Genomic DNA, 17163 nt, shown 5'->3' with positions numbered 1-17163 from the left:
CTTTGTATAAGTCCTTTGTTTCTCTGGTTACATTTATTCCTAGGTATTTCGTCCTTTTGGTGGCTATTGTAAATGGTATTACTTTCCTAATGTCCTTTACAACATTGTAGTTTTTGGTATAGAAGAATCCAACTGATTTTTGTATGTTGATCTTATATCCTGTCACTTTACTGAATCTTTCAATGAGGTCTAGTAGCTTTTTACTGAGTCTTTGGGGTTTTCTACGTATAGGATCATACTGTCTGCAAATAGAGAGAATTTTACTTCCTCTTTGCCAATTTGGATGCCTTTAATTTCCCTGTCTTGCCATATAGCTCTTGCTAAGACTTCCAGCACAATATTGAATAGGAGTGGTGACAAAGGGCATCCTTGTCTGGCTCCTGTTATGTAAATTATTAAATTCTTATATCCACCAAACACTGTGATAAAATTCTTTACTTATGTCTTACATAAGCCTCAAAACAGGTAGGAACTATGATTAACTTCATCTTATAGAGAAGTCCTGGTGTGGCGCTGTGGGTTAATGCACCCGACTGCAGAGCCGTTTGAACTGCAAGGTTGGCTGTTCAAGCTCACCAGCTGCTCCTCAGAAACCCTATACAGGGTCACTATGGGTCGGAATCAACTCGACAGCACTTAACAAGGACAACAACAATAGATGAGTCAACTACTACTTCACAGAGCTTTGGTTGCACAACAGGAAGATCAAACAACTAACACATAGCTAGCAAAGCCAGCATTGGAATCCATGTCTATTTAATCTACATTTGCATTCTTTCCACTACACTCTATGACATACTGATTTGGAAGAATCTCAGCTGGTTCTTCTAATTTCAGATTAGAAATGGCTCTGCCATGATCAACATGTCAAAAAGGCTTGTCTTCATAAGGTGGGATGTAAAACAGTGTTCACCATCTGAAGGCAGACTAGGAGACAGGTAGATGGGACACAGAATAGGCACCTTTATGCTTCATTGCCTGATAGCCTCTTCTGAAGAAGCATGCTAAGAAAAGACACAGATGCTGAAGAAAAGCTGGCTATGCCATACATTTATGCCTTCATTTATTAAATAAATATTTTTAAGTGCATGAAAAATTGGCTTTGTTTCCCATATAAAGCATACGTGTGGAGTGAAGGGAGATGAAGGGTTTGGTTACAGGCTCAAGAATAGGCTGATGCACAGCTGTGGCTGAAAGGTCAACATTTCAGGAAAACCTAATCTGTCTCAGCCATTTGTAACGCAGGTGAGCCCACCATTAGCTTAAAAGCCTGTAGCATAGCACAAATGCACTAAAACGTCTATGAACTTAACAATATTAGAAATGTATAGAGATAACACTGGCCTTATGATTACATGTGTTAAAAAAAAAAAAAAAAAAAAAGCAGGTTAGAAATATCAGCACACTGACAATTAAAAAGTTTATCAGGGGAAAGGAACAAGAGAGCAACAGAGCAGGCAGAAGAATTATTCAAGAGGAATAGTTGGGTGGGGAGTAGATGTTAGAGTTTAAAGCCTCTTTTATAAGCAATTTGTCTGTTTTATTGTTGTTGTTGTTGTTAAGTGCCGTCAAGTCAGTTCTGACTCATAGCGACCCTGAATAGGGTTTCCGACGAGCAGCTAGTGGGTTTGAACTGTCGACCTTGTGGTTCACAATCCAGTGCTGATCCTACAGCAACACATCAGAAGTATAGACAAATTATATTATATATGAGTTGGGAATATGACAAAATGATTCCTGCTCATCATTACAATTCTGACCCAGTAAGAAGTAATGACTATACCAAAATAATATTTTTAAGAAGGCAGGAAAATCTACAAAAAAAGGTAAAAAAAAAAAAAAATAGATAAACACCAGGGCATTTACACACATTAAAAAAAAAAACCCCACTGCCATGGAGCTGACAGAGAAGACCTGCCTTCATAGGATTCCCAAGGCTGTAATCTTTACGGAAGCCGATGGCTGCATCTCTGTCAGGTGGAGCAGCCAGTGGGTTCAAACTGCTAACATTTGGGTTAGCAGCCAAGGGCTGTAACCACTGCACCACGAGGACGCCTTCACATAAACTTCTATTTCTGGGAAATGTACTTTTGTGAAAGGCCTCATTCTTTAATAAGGCCAGATACATGAATCATTCCTATAAAAGATGATGATAATTTTAGTATAGGACATTGAGCTTTTGGAAAGTCTACCATGTCTTTTATCATCACACTTTTCCTACGAAATTGCCAGGGCATATATCTGGTTCAACCATCCTCAGTTTGTATATCTGTCGCCAGTGAAGTCACGGAAGGTGGGAAGAGCCACGTTCAAACTGCATACTCCCAACACACAAACTTTTGGCATTTTCCTGTGTGCTTCATTGCCTGATAGCATCTTCCGAGGAGGGATGTTAGGAAAACACAGAGAAATCTAACGAAAGCTGGCCATGCAATACCATTATGTCCTCATTTATTAAATAAGTATATATTAGGCATCTGAATCAGTTAGCTACTGCCGAAAAAAAACAAAACAAAAAAAAACATAAAAACCACCCCTAGCAAATCATCTGTTAGTTTGTCATACTGTGATGGCTTTCTCATTGCTATGATGCCACCAGTATTTTAAATGCCAGCACAGTCACCTGTGGTGGACAGGTTTCAGCGGAGCTTGCAGACTAAGACTGAATAGGAAGAAGGAGAGGCAAACTAGTTCTGAATGGTTACCACTGAAACGCTTACGAACAGCAGCAGAACATTATCAAATATACCCTAAGAAGATGAAAACATTGTGAACAGCAGTGGAACATTGTCAGATGTCATGCCAGAAGATGAGCCCCACAGATTAGAAGGCACTCAAAATACTACTGGGGAAGAACTGTCTCCTCAAAGTTGAAATGGACTGGTATTGGCCATTTTGAACAATCAATTGGGTTACTTTTCAAGGAACAACAAATTGAAGAGGAATGGTGTCACATTCATTGTCAAAAAGAACACTCCAATTTCTATCTTGAAGTACAATGCTGTCTGTGATAGGCTAGTATCAATACAATTACAAGGAAGACCAGTTAATACAATTATTATTCAAATTTACACACCAACCGCTAAAGCCAGTGATGATGACACTGAAGAATTCTAACAACTTTTTCAATCTGAACTTGATCAAATATGGAATCAAGATGTATTGATAATTACTGGTGATTGGAATGCAAAAGCTGGAAACAAAAAGTTGGAAAATATGGTCTTGATGATAGAAATGATTCTGGCAATTGCATGGTAGAATTTTGCAAGACCAATGACTTACTCATTGCAAATACCTTTTTTTTTTTTCAACAGCACAAACTATGACTATCCATGTGGACCTCGCCAGATGGATTACACAGAAATAAAATTGACTACATCTGTGGGAAGAGATGGTGGAGAAGCTCAATATTATCAGCAAAACAAGAATTGTGGCAGACTGTGGAATAGAGCATCAATTGCTCATATGCAAATTCAGGCTGAAGCTGAAGAAAATTAAAACAAGTACATGGCATTCCCACTTGAAAAGATATGCGGACCAACCCAGAACGGCTGGAAGAAGAGAAGAATCTTATTGAAAGAAAGATCTGCAGAAAAAAAGCAGACTGTTTGGCTGTTAGAATATCAAGCAAGCTGTTTGCTTTGGAGGCATCAAGGCAAGAAAAGTCAGCCTATCAGGGAAAACCCCTTCTAAGACTGAAACTCAAAGGGAACTTGCAAGCAGTCAAGTATGCTCATTGGTGACCGCCTGGGTCTACTTATAAGTGGAAATGGGGGAAATGCAGGAGTGAAGATATGGGCTGAGTTTGGCCATGTTCCAATGGCACCCTTTGACTTTGAGATGAGAGAGAAGAGGATGGGCTGGCTGGTCTGAAGTTTAGATAGATGTGTGAATTCCCAAGCTCATGGGCACTGACCTAGCCACGGGTCTAGAGCTGAAAGAGAAGCAGTCAGCTGATCTGAAGTGTAGGGTGGCGTGCATGAACTCCCAAACTTGCAGCTAGTACCCATTTGACCTAGCTTGGATAGCTAGCTGACCAGAACTTGACCAAATAAAGGTAAAGATGCTTGACATTGTGAGCAAGAACAAATTGCTACAATTTGATGAAGTGGACCTTTGCTTAGGGGTATAGTTGCTCAAAATTTCGACCGGAATGGAAGGATTCTTCATATCAAAGAACAAGCTTATTTCCTCAGTGCATTGTGTTGATAAGGATAGGCAATCTAGACATTGGCTATCAAAAATGGGGAGCTAAAAAGACACGAGAAGTACTGGTGTGGCACTCTTGGGTAAACACTTGACTGCTAATCTCAAGATAGGCAATTCAATCCACCAGCCGCTCCTCAGAAACTCTATACAGAGTTGCTATGAGTCAGAACTGACTCAGCAGCACTTAACAACAACAACAATAAAGACACATTACGTGGCTGGCTTACAAGCTTTCATGAGTGTGCTTAGTTTCAGAACAAGGCGGGTAGGGTAGAATCCCCACTGAATAGTATTCCTCTTCTCCAGATGTATCTGGTGGAAGGGGATTAGGGGGGTGATGCTGATAGGATTTTATCATTCAATTGTGAGTAATTATTCGCAAGATTAATTGTGATTGTTACAACTGTAATTGTAGAAGATGTGTAACAGTGGGAGTAGTTAATCTTTCATTTCAGGAACAGACAACCCCAGGTCCATCAAGAAGGAAGAGCAGGAGTGGAGCATAAGATCCTATCTAGAAAAGCAGCCACAGAAGAGAGGGTGGCAGAGGCAATGGCAACGAGAGATAGAGCAGCTGCCGGTTCTAGGCCCACGGACTGAGAAAGGCTGTGTGCCTTACGACAGGAGGCTGGCTTGCAGAATATGCCATTAAGACATTTAAATGAATATATATTAGTTGTTTTGTATGTGTACATAAAATATTTTTGCTTTGTTCATTTGTGAAACATAAGATGTGAAAGGGAAGCCAGAGGGAGGAAGCAGAATAGCTTGTTGCAGGGAGGAGATTGTAATCACTGAGATGAAACAAAGCATATAATTTGTTGAATGTAAAGCTGATGATCTTGTCTGTTAACCTTCAATCAATTCACAATAAAAAGTTAAAAAAAAAAAAAAAAAGCAAGTTCACGAGAGCCAAAATATGACCTTGAATATAAACATCTGTGTATAGAGATCATTTTGAGGACAGATCTGATGCTTTAGTCATGACTGACTGAAGACCACAAGAATTGTGGGATAACATAAAGACTATCATACAGGAAGGAAGCAAAAGGTCATTAAAAAAACAAGAAAGAAAGAAAAGACAAAATAGAGGTCCGAAGAGACTCTGGCACTTGCTCTTGAGAGTGTTGTCACTGTTAGATGTCTTAGAGTCAGCAACCCTGTGTGCAATAACCCTGTGTGCAACAGAACAAAACACCACCTGGTCCTGTGCCAGCTTCACAATTGCTGTTATGCTAAAGCCCATTGTTGCTGCCATTGTGCCAATCCGTATTGTTGATCATTTCCCTCTTTTTCGCTGACCCTCCACTTTACCAAGCTTGATGTCCTTCTCCAGGGACTGATCCCTCCTGATAATATGTCCTGGCTACCAAGGAGCATTCTGGATGCACTTCTTCCAATATAGATTTGTTTGTTCTTCTGGCAGTTCACAGTACTTTCAATATTCTCCTCCAATACCATAACTCAAATGCACCAATTCTTCTGCAAGCTTCCTTATTCATTGTCCAACTTTCATATGCATATGAGGCTATTGAAAATACCATGGCTTGGGCTACGTGCACCTTAAACTGGTATCTTTGCTCTTGAGCACTTTAAAGAGGTCTTGTGCAGCTGATTTGTCTAATGCTATACGTCAATTGATCTCTTGACTGCTGTTTCTATGACTGTTGACTGTGGATCCAAGCAAAATAAAGTCTCTGACAACTTCAATTCTTTTCTCCATTTATCATGATGTTATTTATTCTTCCAGCGTGAGGATTTTTGTTTTCTTTACCTTGAGCTGTAACCCATATTGAAGGCTATGATCTTTGAGATTCATCAGTAAGTATTTTAAGTCCTCTTTGCTTTCACCAAGCAAAGTTGTATCATTTGCATACCGCAACTTGTTAATGTGTCTTTCTGCAATCCTGATGCTACGTTCATCTTCATATAATCCAGCTTCTTAGATTATTTGCTCAGCATACAGATTCAATAAGTATAGTGAAAGAATACAACCCTGATACACACACCTTTCCTGATTTAAAACCATTCAGTGTCCCCTTGTTCTGTTCGAATGACTGCCTCTTAGTCTATCTACAGGCTCCTCATGAGCACAATTAAGTATTCCAGAACACTCATTCTTTGCAATATTGTCCATAGCCTGCCATGATCCACACAGTCAAAAGTCTTTGCATAGTCAATAAAGCACAGGTAAACATCTTTTTTTGTATTCTCTGCTTTCAGCCAAGATCCATCTGATGTCAGTAATGATATCCCTCATTCCACATCTTCTTATGAATTAGGCTTGAACCTCTGGAAGTTCCCTGTCAATGTATTGTTGCAGCCGTTTATAAATTATCTCTGGCAAAATTTTACTTGCATGTGATATTAATGATATTGTCCTATGATTTCCATATTCCACTGGATTACCACTCTTTGGAATGGGCACAAATATGGATCTCTTCCAATCAGTTGGCTAGGTAATTATCTTCCAAATTTCTTGGCACAAATGAGTGAGTGCCTCCAGTGTTGCATCAGTTTGTTGAAAGATTTCAATTTGTATTTGGTCAATTCCAGGAGCCTTATTTTTTGACAATGACTTCAGTGCAACTTAGACTTCTTCTTTCAGTACTATTGGTTCTTGGTCATATGCTATAATATCAACTATTTCTTTTTGGTACAGTGACTCTGTATATTCCTTCCATCTTATTTTGATGCTTTCTATATCATCCAATATTTTGCCCAAAGAATCATTCAGTATTGCAAGTTGCGGCTTGAGAAATGCTGAGTGTGTTTCCCTTTTGCTTTTCTGATTCCAGATCTTTGCACACTTCATTATAATATTTGACTTTGTCTTTTCGAACTGCCTTTTGAAATTTTCTATTCAGTTATTTTACCTCTTCATTTTTACCATTTGCTTTAGCATCTCTATGTTGGAGAGAAAGTTTCAGAGTCTCTCTGACAGCCATTTTTGGTCTTTTCTTTTTTCCTTGTCTTCTTTTTTTTTCTTTCACCTTCTAAATTGCAATTCTATTTAATGACTGAATAATGATACATATTCACAAAATATACACAGCTTATAGCATCCTTCAACAAACTGGTATGTTTGCTAAGAAAAGCCTCTTCTTGAGGTCAAGGCTATGCTATACATAGTCTACACTGAAGTCATAAGCATCGTCATCTTCAGTCATTTTATCTAAGAATAAAGATCTTGCTTCTTGATGGCCTAATTCACCTGCTTGGAACTCCTCAGGGAGTGCCTCCCCCGTCTCTTCTGCAGACCTGTCTGAGCTCTTTTCATCAGCTTCTTCACCATCAAGACTTTCCTGGTCACCGTCACTGTCCTCTTCCTGCTGCTCTTCCTGTTTTGACAACTTCTCAGGTATGTCATTTTCCTCTATGAGTCCGTTCGTCAGACCGCAAGATCAGAAAAGGATGCTACTAGCTAAATGAGAGCCCCTGATGACGTGTATACTGTGTGCATTGTTCTTATCCACATCCTCCGTATTAAAGCCCAATTTCATAGCTGCCACTGTACTCTCAATTGAGATATGAAGAGCAAGTCCAGGATATTGGGGGCTGGCAATAGTAGCCTAAGGTGGCACCTGTGCACTCAGACCACAGCAGCCTGGCAGCCCCTTCCACATTTGGGCTTCCACCTTTTTAATGTAGTCCTCCTCTCTGAGCAAGCAAAGTAAAAAATTCCAGAGGGTTTTTATATAGTCCAGGACAGTGTATTTCAATAGTACCTGTCGAGCGAGCATCAGCCTGGAACAGGATGGCACTTGCAGCTTCCATTGGTTTTACTACCTCAATACTTGCTGGACTTCTCATAGCAAGTGCACCGGCTGAGTTACATGGAGACACAATGAAGCTGGGACTGTCTGATTGTTATCTGTTTGTCCAGGCGAACAACCTGCGTGTTCCTTGTAAGCCCCATGGATACACCAACACTGCATGTTCGTTCTTGTTTTAAGCTATTAATAAGGCTGCTTTTATCCACATTTGGGAAACCAATTACTCCAACGCAAATGGCTTTGCCAAAAGTCTCCTGAAATCCTCAAAGAAGCTTCATAAGACCTTCTTTTCCAAGGCCGACTTCGCTTCTGAATTGAGCAGCTTTCTCCTTGATCTTGATTGGTTTTCCTTTGTCTTTTAAGTGGGTTGAGGCTCTGAACACCACTGTTGGCAATTCTTTCTCCAAATAATTTAACCAGCTCTCCAAATTCTCCTTTGGCACCAGATCTGATTTATTTAACACAAGCATCAGCTGTTTCTGTCCAGCCTGGACAATGGCCTCTTCTACCTGGGGACACCTGCAACCAAGAGGATCTCTGGCATCTAACACCTCTAGCACAACATCTGAGGCCTCAGTCGCCTTTTTAAGTTCCTGACAAAATAACTTCTTTGGATTCTGTTTACTTGACTTGGCTTTGTTCTTTGCTTTATCTTGTCCAAATTCCTCCTTCACAGGATTCCCATTAGACGATTCAACAGCAGGGTTAGTTTCAAGTTTTCTTTTCGTTTCCTGTTTCTTTTGTCTGTCAAGTTTTTGCTGCTGCTTTAGTTCTTCTAGCCGCTGTTTTCTCAGCTCAGCTTCCCGAAGAAAAGCCTCCTTAAAGAGAGCACTGTTTGGAACCCCTGGATCTTTTCTAGGCTTCTTGTGACCCTGTTTTCTGGCTTCCGTCCTCAATTTTCGATGGTGTTCTCGTACCTTCTTTTGGATTTTAACCCGCTTATGGCAGATCATGCATTTACTCGCTTTCTGTAACTTTGGCACTTGATACTAGTAGCAGGAACGACGGAGGCTACAGAGACAAGTTCACTTCACAGGTGCCACGTGCGAACTCTTTTCCTTGTCTTCTTAATGAATTTTTTCTTTCTGCCTGGATAATGTTCTGGATGTCATCCCACAATTCTTCTGGTCTTCAGTCATTAGTGTCGAATGCATCAAATCTGTTTTTGAAATGATCTCTATATTCAGGTGGGATATGTTCAAGGTCATATTTTGACTCTCATGGACTTGTTTTAATTTTCTTCGGCTTCAACTTGAACTTGCATATGAGCAATTGCTGATCTGTTCCACAGTCTGCCCCTGGCTTTGTTTTGGCTGATTATATGGAGATTTTTCACCATCTCTTTCCACAGATGTAGTCAATTTGATTTTTGTATATTCTATCTGGTGAACACCATGTGTACAGTCATCTTTTACATTGTTTGAAAAAGGTATTTGCAATGAAGAAGTCATTGGTCTTGCAAAATTCTATCATGTGATCTCCAGCATTGTTTCTATCACCAAGGCCACGTTTTCTAATTACTTCCTCTTTGTTTCCAATCTTTGCATTTCAATCACCAGTAATTACCAATGCATCTTAATTACATATTTGATCAAGTCCAGACTCAAGAAGTTGGTATAATTCTTCAATGTCATCATCACTGGCTTTGCATAAATTTTAATAGTGATATTAACTAGTCTTCCTTGTTGGTTGGTTGGTTGGTTATGTGCCATGGAGTCAGTTTCAACTCATAGCCACCCTGTAGAGGGTTTCTGAGGCTATAAATTTTTACAGAAGCAGAAAGCCTCATCTTTCTCCCAAAGAACAGCTGGTAGTTTGAAACTTCTGGACTTGAGGTTAGCAGTCCAACTCATAACCACTATGCTACCAGAACTCCTTTGTTTTTCCTTGTAGGAGTATGGATATTATCCTATCACAGAGAGCACTGCAATGTTCTTTCTGATGATGAATGCAAACCCATTCCTCTTCAATTGGTCATTCCTTGCATAGTAAACAATGTGATTTTCTGATTCATAATGGCCAATACCAACCAATCCATATCAGCTCACTAATGTCTAGGATATCAATCTTTATGCATTCCACTTCTTTTTTGACAACTTCCATTTTTCCTAAATTGTACTTTGTACATTCCATATTCCAATAATTAATGGATGGTTGCAGCTATTTCTCCTCATTTTGAGTTGTGCCTCATCAGGAAACAAAAGTCATGAAATATTTACTCCATTCGTGTCATCATGGTCAACTCTAGTCTGAGGAGGCAGCTCTTCCCCAGTTGTATTTTGAGTGTCTTCCAACCTGAGGGACTCATCTTCTAGAAGTTTATCTGACAATATTCTGGTGCTCTTCATCATGTTTTCAATATTCAATATTCTGGTGCTAAGAGTGTTTCACTGCTGGTCATAAGGTTTTCAGTGGTTAAACATTCAAAAGTAGTCTGTCTCTCCTTCTTCCAGGTCTCTCTTAGACTGAAAGCTCAGATGAAGCCTGTCCAGTATGAGAGAGCCTGTCAGAATTCAAACAGCAACATGCAAGCCACGACAGTGTGGCAAAATGACAGACGATGCTCTTGAGCATAGAGAAGCTAAAGCAACTAGAAGAAAATGGGGAAGTAAAAGAGCTGAACAGAAAATTACAAAGGGCAGCTCAAGAAGACAAAGTCAAGTATTATAATGAAATGTGCAAAGACCAGGAATTAAAAAACAAAAGGGAAGAACATGCTTAGCATTTTTCGAGCTGAAGGAACTGAAGAAAACTCTCAAGCCTCAGGTTGCAATATTGAAGGGATTGGAGTTTTGGTGTGATGCTATAGGATAAGCACTGGACTGCTAACTTCAAAGTCAGAGTTTAAAATTAACCAGCCACTCCTCGGAAATGCTACACAGGGCCTCCATGAATCAGAACTGATTCGATAGCATTTAACAACAACAACAACATGAGCAAAATATTGAATGATGTAGAAAGCATCAAAAGAAGATGGTAGGAATACACAGATTCATTGTACCAAAAAGAAATGGCAACATAGGATCAAGAACCAATGGTACTGAAGGAAGAAGTCCAAGTTGCAGTTAAGACTTTGGTGAATAACAATGTTCCAGGAATTGACAGAATGCAAATTGAAATCTTTCAACAAACTGATGCAGAACTGGAGGTGCTCACTCATCTATGCCAAAAAAATTTGAAGTCAGCTATCTGGTCAACTGATTGGAAGAGATCCATATTTGTGCCCATTCCAAAGAAAGGTGACCCAACAAAAGGCAGAAATCATTCAACAACATAATTAATATCACACACAAGTCAAATTCTGCTGCTGATTGTTAAAAAACAGTTGCAACAGTACATCGATGGGAAATTGCCAGAAATTCAAACTGGATTCAGAAGGGGATGCAGAATGAGGGATACCACTGCTGACAACGGATGCATCTTGTCTGAAAGCAGAGAATAGAAGAAAGGTGTTTGTTTGTGCTTTACTGACTATTCAAAGGCTTTGACTGTGTGGAGAATGGGTATTCCAGAACACTTAATTGTGCTCATGAGGAACCTGTACATAGACCAAGAAGCAGTTGTTAGAATAGAACAAGAGGATATTAAATGTTTTAAAATCAGGAAAGGTGTGTGCCAGGGTTGTATCCTTTCACCATGCTTATTAAATCTACATGTTGTTGTTAAGTGCCGTCAAGTCAGTTCCGACCCATAGTGACCCTGTATATAGGGTTTCCGAGGAGCAGTTGGTGAGCTTGAACCGCCAACCTTGCAGTTCAAACGGCTTTGCAGTCTAGCGCATTAACCCACAGCGTCACATCAGGACTCCTTAAACTTTTAGTCATCATCAGTAAGTATTTTAAGTCCTCTTCGCTTTCAGAAAGCAAGGTTGTATCATCTGTGTATCGCTGGTTGTCTTCCTCCAATCCTGATGCCATGTTCTTCTTCATATAATTCAGTTTTAGGATTATTTGCTCAGTGTGCAGATTTAAGCATAAGAAAGACGAGGCTGTCTGCTCCTGTAACAATTCATAGTCTTGGAAACCCTATACAAGGTCACTATGACTCAGTGGTAGTGGGCTTGGTTGGTTTTTTAGTGCATTTACAATAGCACTTACCATATTTCAGGCACTGTGCCAAGCACTGAGGAAACAGGACTGAGTCTGACGGAAGCTGGCCTCTTGCATCTTCCAGTCAAAACCAGATGATTAACCATTCATCCACAGGCCCTCCACTGCAGACTACCATAATCATAATCAAAATCTAATATATGCTACCTCCATCATTTTTCTCATTTCCAGGAGGAATAAATGCTACGAACATTTTTCGCCGCTGACCCCACTGTATTGTCATGCATTATCAAGATGATCTCATATGACATATTCATTCAAGTGAATAATTGTATTTCTTTATAGAGCCAATGGAGGAGCACTGCTCTGCTCTTTTGGCTATACAGATTCTCTGTGTGAGAATGGAAAAACACTCAAGATCTATGTTCCAGGGTCCTACTTACAAGCATCATGATAACAACATCTGTCCTCCTGTTTGCATCACAAAGTTGTGCCTTAATTGAAAAACATTTACTTAGAGCCTATCTATGTACCAGGTTAGGTGATCTGGATTTTTCCATCAAACAACTCATCTAATCCTCATAACCTTGTGAGTAAAATTAGTACAAACTTTATCACAGAGTCAACCAACAGTTATTGTAGCACTAATATGCCCGGCACTGGGCTTGCTTGTACCAAGAGGGGAAATGTGTATTTCTGAGCCTCCAGACACTCACATTCTATTAAGAGAGACAGATCTGTAAGCATACGATTAAAATATAATGAGGTAAGTGCCTTTATAGGAGACAATGTACTTCAAAACATTATGCAAATATAAAGGTATGATAATTCAGCATAGCTGTGGGTCTCAAAGACCTCATCCTGTTTTCAGAAGTATCTAATTTATCTACAAGGAAATCTGTGGTACTGTGAAATGATGGGGAATACCCTGATTCCAAAACCATATGCCCCCACTGTTTGCATCCTTCTGAGAAAATCTGTTTCAAAGTTGGGGGAAAGGCAGAATGTTTGCTGAGAGCAGAGAAATGATGCTTATTGGGAGTCCAAGACAATGAAGAAATATATGTGTCCAGGAGAGGGAGTAGGACGTTCTGTTGCGCATAGGGTCGCTATGAGTCGTTACTGACACGATGGCACCTAACAACAACAACATAGATCATTTGAAGGAACTCAGGGCCTAACCCTAAAAAATAAAAATGGAACACAGAGTGACCTTATCTCGGTCCTGGTTTTAATTCTCTTGATATGAAATCAATGTCCATGAGTTCCAGATAGACAAAAAAAGAGTCCTGGTGTGGCGCTGCGGGATAAGGGCACAACCTCAAGGTCCATTTGAACCACAAGGTTGTTGTTGTTAAGTGCCGTCCAGCCAGTTCCGACTCATAGTGATCCCGTATAGGGTTTTCCAAGGAATGGCTGGTGAGTTTGAACCGTCAACCTTGTGGTCCAGTGCAATATCCCACAGTTCCACACCAGGTGCTATGGGTCGAAACCGACTCGATGGCATTTAACAATATTGTATAAAGAATTATTTCTTCTTTTCCCTACTAACCTTTCTTTTTCTCGATTTCCTTTCTTCCTTCCATCCCCAAATATTTCCTAAAGTTGTTGTTGTTAAGGACTGCCTACTCAGTTCTGACTCATAGCGGTCTTGTACAGGGCTTCCAAAGAGCAGCTGGTGGGCTTGCATGGCCAATTGTGCGGTTAGCAGTCCAGTGCTTATCCTACAGAGCCACACCAGAACTCCTAAATGAAAGCATACTAATTGCCAGAAGGTTCATGATAATGTCAGCCACTGAATCAACATATCAAAAACGGTCACTGACAATGTATGTTTTTTAATAAAGCACACATCCTTAGAGATAAAGGGAGTTATTTATCACAGATTTAAAACCTTTATGAGGCGAAATCCGTGATGATTAGAGATGGTACTTAGAATATCATTAAAAGACTTTGCCAAAGTTATGAAACCTTCATAATTCCATGAAAAATAGGTGTCTCTAGCACTATGTATAATTAAGCATATATTGCTATGCAGATGGAAAATTCCATTGTCACCTACATCAGCCTCGAAGATCAATTTGCATACAAGGATCCCAGGGAATCTTACAGCTTGCTGGTTCATTTCAAACCAAACCACACCAAACTCACTGCCATTATGTTCCTTCCAACTCATATCCTATCCCTCAATGAATCTGAATCAGAAAATTCTAACTTGGAAATGGCAGAGTGTTTTCTAAAGGATTATGAGGGAGGTTCGTTCACGTATTGTTTGAATTTGACTTTTCCGATTTGTTCCTTTTCATTACTTGTTTCGCTCAGGCCTCGCTATTCTTGAACCTTGTTCAAATTAATGATATATTTTAAAGTCAAATAAAAATTATATTATTCCATTCAATTTAACATGTAAGGTTTAAGCAGGCCCTCCGAAAGTGCAGAAGTGGAGACAACGTTGCTGACATGAAGTAGCAACTAAAGCCCTCTCATCTTCATTTTGTACAACATTCTTTACCTAGGAAGTGGGGTAGGCAAGCAAGGGACAAGACCAAAATAAGCAATTCTTAACAAGCAGGAGAGAGTGAAGGGATGGAAAGTAGAAACCAGGATGAAGAATACAGACACAATTCCACTGGTGAGAGAGGATCACTGGGCTGGTCCTTTACCTACTGTCTCTAGACTCCAAGCACACCTTTCTTGATCGTGAGCTGGTACTCTGCAAACTGTATTTTCCTGATTCCCTTGTTAGCTGGCTTCTTGTCTGGTGGGCAGCTAGTGGGAAGCTCTAGTCAGGGATTGGAGGGTGGGAGGAAGGGAAAAGGGACTTACTTCTTCTTCCCCAGTTTTGGTACAGAATCACTCCATCAGCAGCCTCACCTTGTACCCACAGAGGTGCCAGCAGCAGCTGGAGGACCACCCAATGCTCCCTAACATCAAAGCAAAGCTCCACCCCAAGAGACCTACCCTCTTACTTTTGGTCCAAGCATCTGCTTCACAGAGCTCTAGCCACCAGTCCTAATAGGCCCCTTCTTCAAGCTCCTGAGTTCTAATAATACCACTTCTTTCCTTTTGTTACCCCAGCCTCAGGGGTAAATAATCATCTCCTATGCATTCCGACTCATAGTGACCCTGCACAGGGGGTTCTGAGGCTGTAAATCTTTATGGGAGCAGAATCTTTCTGCTGGACAATGAAGGAAGACCTCAGAAGAATCAATGCACTTGCGTTATGGTGTTGGCAAAGAATATTGAAACTACCATAGACTGCCAGAAGAACAAACAAATCTGTGTACAGCCAGAATGCTCCTTAGAAGCCAGGATAGCAAAACTTCATCTCTCATACTTCAGACATGTTACTAGGAGGGACCAGTCCCTGGAGAAGAACATCATGCTTGGTAAAGTGGAGGATCAACGAAAAAGAGGCAGACACAGTGGCAGCAGCAATGGGTTCAAATATAATAATAGTTGTGAGGATGACGCGGGACCGTGGAATGTTTCGGTCCGTTGTGCATAGGGTCGCTATGAGCAGGAACCAGGCATCTAAGGACAGGGGGTAAATTTGCTGCTTCCTGTAATTATTAATCCCTGGCTTTCCTCAGTTTTCCTTTTCACTCATTAGCCTTTCAACACCTGTGTAACCAATTCCTGTATTAAATCCCTTTTGTTTAAATTCCTAGCGTAGTTTCCATTTTCTTAACTAGATCCTAACAGGGCTTCAAAGCAGTTCATTCCAGTTCAAACCCCTGCTGAGAATTTGCATTTCCAGCCCAGATATACTAGATGAGAATCTACATTTTACCAAGCTGCCCAGGTGATTTTTATAGATCTTCAGGGGATTCTGAAGATTCTGCTTCAGTATATCTGGAGTGGTGGTGGTTACGTGCTGTGGAGTCAGTTCCGACTCATAGCGACCCTGCACAGGGGGTTCTGAGGCTGTAAATCTTTATGGGAGAAGAATCTTTCTGCTGGTCATTTTGAACTGCTGACCCTTGAGATTAGCAGCCAGTGTCGTAACCACTACACTAACAAAGCTCCTTACATCTGGAGTAGAAATGTAAATTCTAAATAGAGGCTCAAACTGGCATGAACTGGTTTGAAAGTCTTGATCCTAACTGTTCCACTCAGTAGGGATTGATTGTCAATGAAGGACCACGAGAGAGAGTAGATATTTCCATTACTGGTGAGGGATTGAGGAAAGAATCAATATGTTATTTTTAGAAGCTATAAAGGTGATTCTGATCATTTTGTGACTTCCCACCAGTATTCTTTCTTTCTCCTTCAGCTGTAATGTGGTCTCCCAGCCACCTTCAAAGGACATACTGTATGCATTGATGATAGGTGGCCCCAATGGCTGAAAAGCATGGGAGTATGTACAGAGCCCATTAAACACGAACCCCAGATGTGTGAAAAATCATTTGTAATGATATCACCCTCATGCTTCTCTGACAGCACACAGATACTATCACCCTCACAGAAATTAGAAGCCACACATGTGACTGTGTCTATATTCCAGCATGAGGAAACCGTCAACCCCACAGAAGAAGAACCCCTAGTCCATGGCTTCGGAAAAGATTCTCAAACAGTAATTGCACTTTAGAAAACTGGGCTGAACATCATCTATCCAGGCATAGATCCTGGCCTAGAGATGAATTCAAGCTAAAAGAATTATTTAGAAAACTGGAAAATCTTTAGTATTATTATTATTTTTTTACACACGAATACCATGATTATGTTATAGGGTATCTTTTTACTCTCTCTAGTGTGTTGACTATGTTGTATTTTGATTAACTATTAACCAACGAATATTTCAAGAAGTGTAGGAAGACAAGTTCCTAAGTAAACAACCTTAGTTTAAGACAAGCTCACTTCTAACAATTATTTATGTAATAAATCAAGGTGAGCGCTTGAAAACCAAGCTCTGGCAGATGTCAAATGCGACATTTAACTCCCCTTCCAAAGCACCACTGAGTCTGTCATCCCCAAAGTTAATATGATCTCAAGAAAACGAAGCCAGTTTTTGGCTCAGTGATTTAGAGGCAGTAGGGGAACCAGCAGTTTGAAATTACCAGCCATTCTGCTAGAGAAAGATGAGGCTTTTTGCTCCGGTAAAGATTTACAGCCTCGGAAACCCTATA

General features: G+C 40.3%; 1 pseudogene; it reads right to left on the bottom strand.

The window, feature by feature from the left end:
- Positions 1–7331: 7331 nt before the first annotated feature.
- LOC102817827 lies at positions 7332–8959 on the bottom strand (annotated as a pseudogene).
- Positions 8960–17163: the final 8204 nt, after the last annotated feature.

This window comes from Chrysochloris asiatica, unplaced genomic scaffold (genome assembly GCF_000296735.1).
Source record: "Chrysochloris asiatica unplaced genomic scaffold, ChrAsi1.0 scaffold00018, whole genome shotgun sequence".
Classification (NCBI taxonomy): Eukaryota; Metazoa; Chordata; class Mammalia; order Afrosoricida; family Chrysochloridae; genus Chrysochloris; species Chrysochloris asiatica.
The sequence above is the reverse complement of the archived record's forward strand: the minus strand, read 5'-3'. Positions and strand labels throughout refer to the sequence as shown.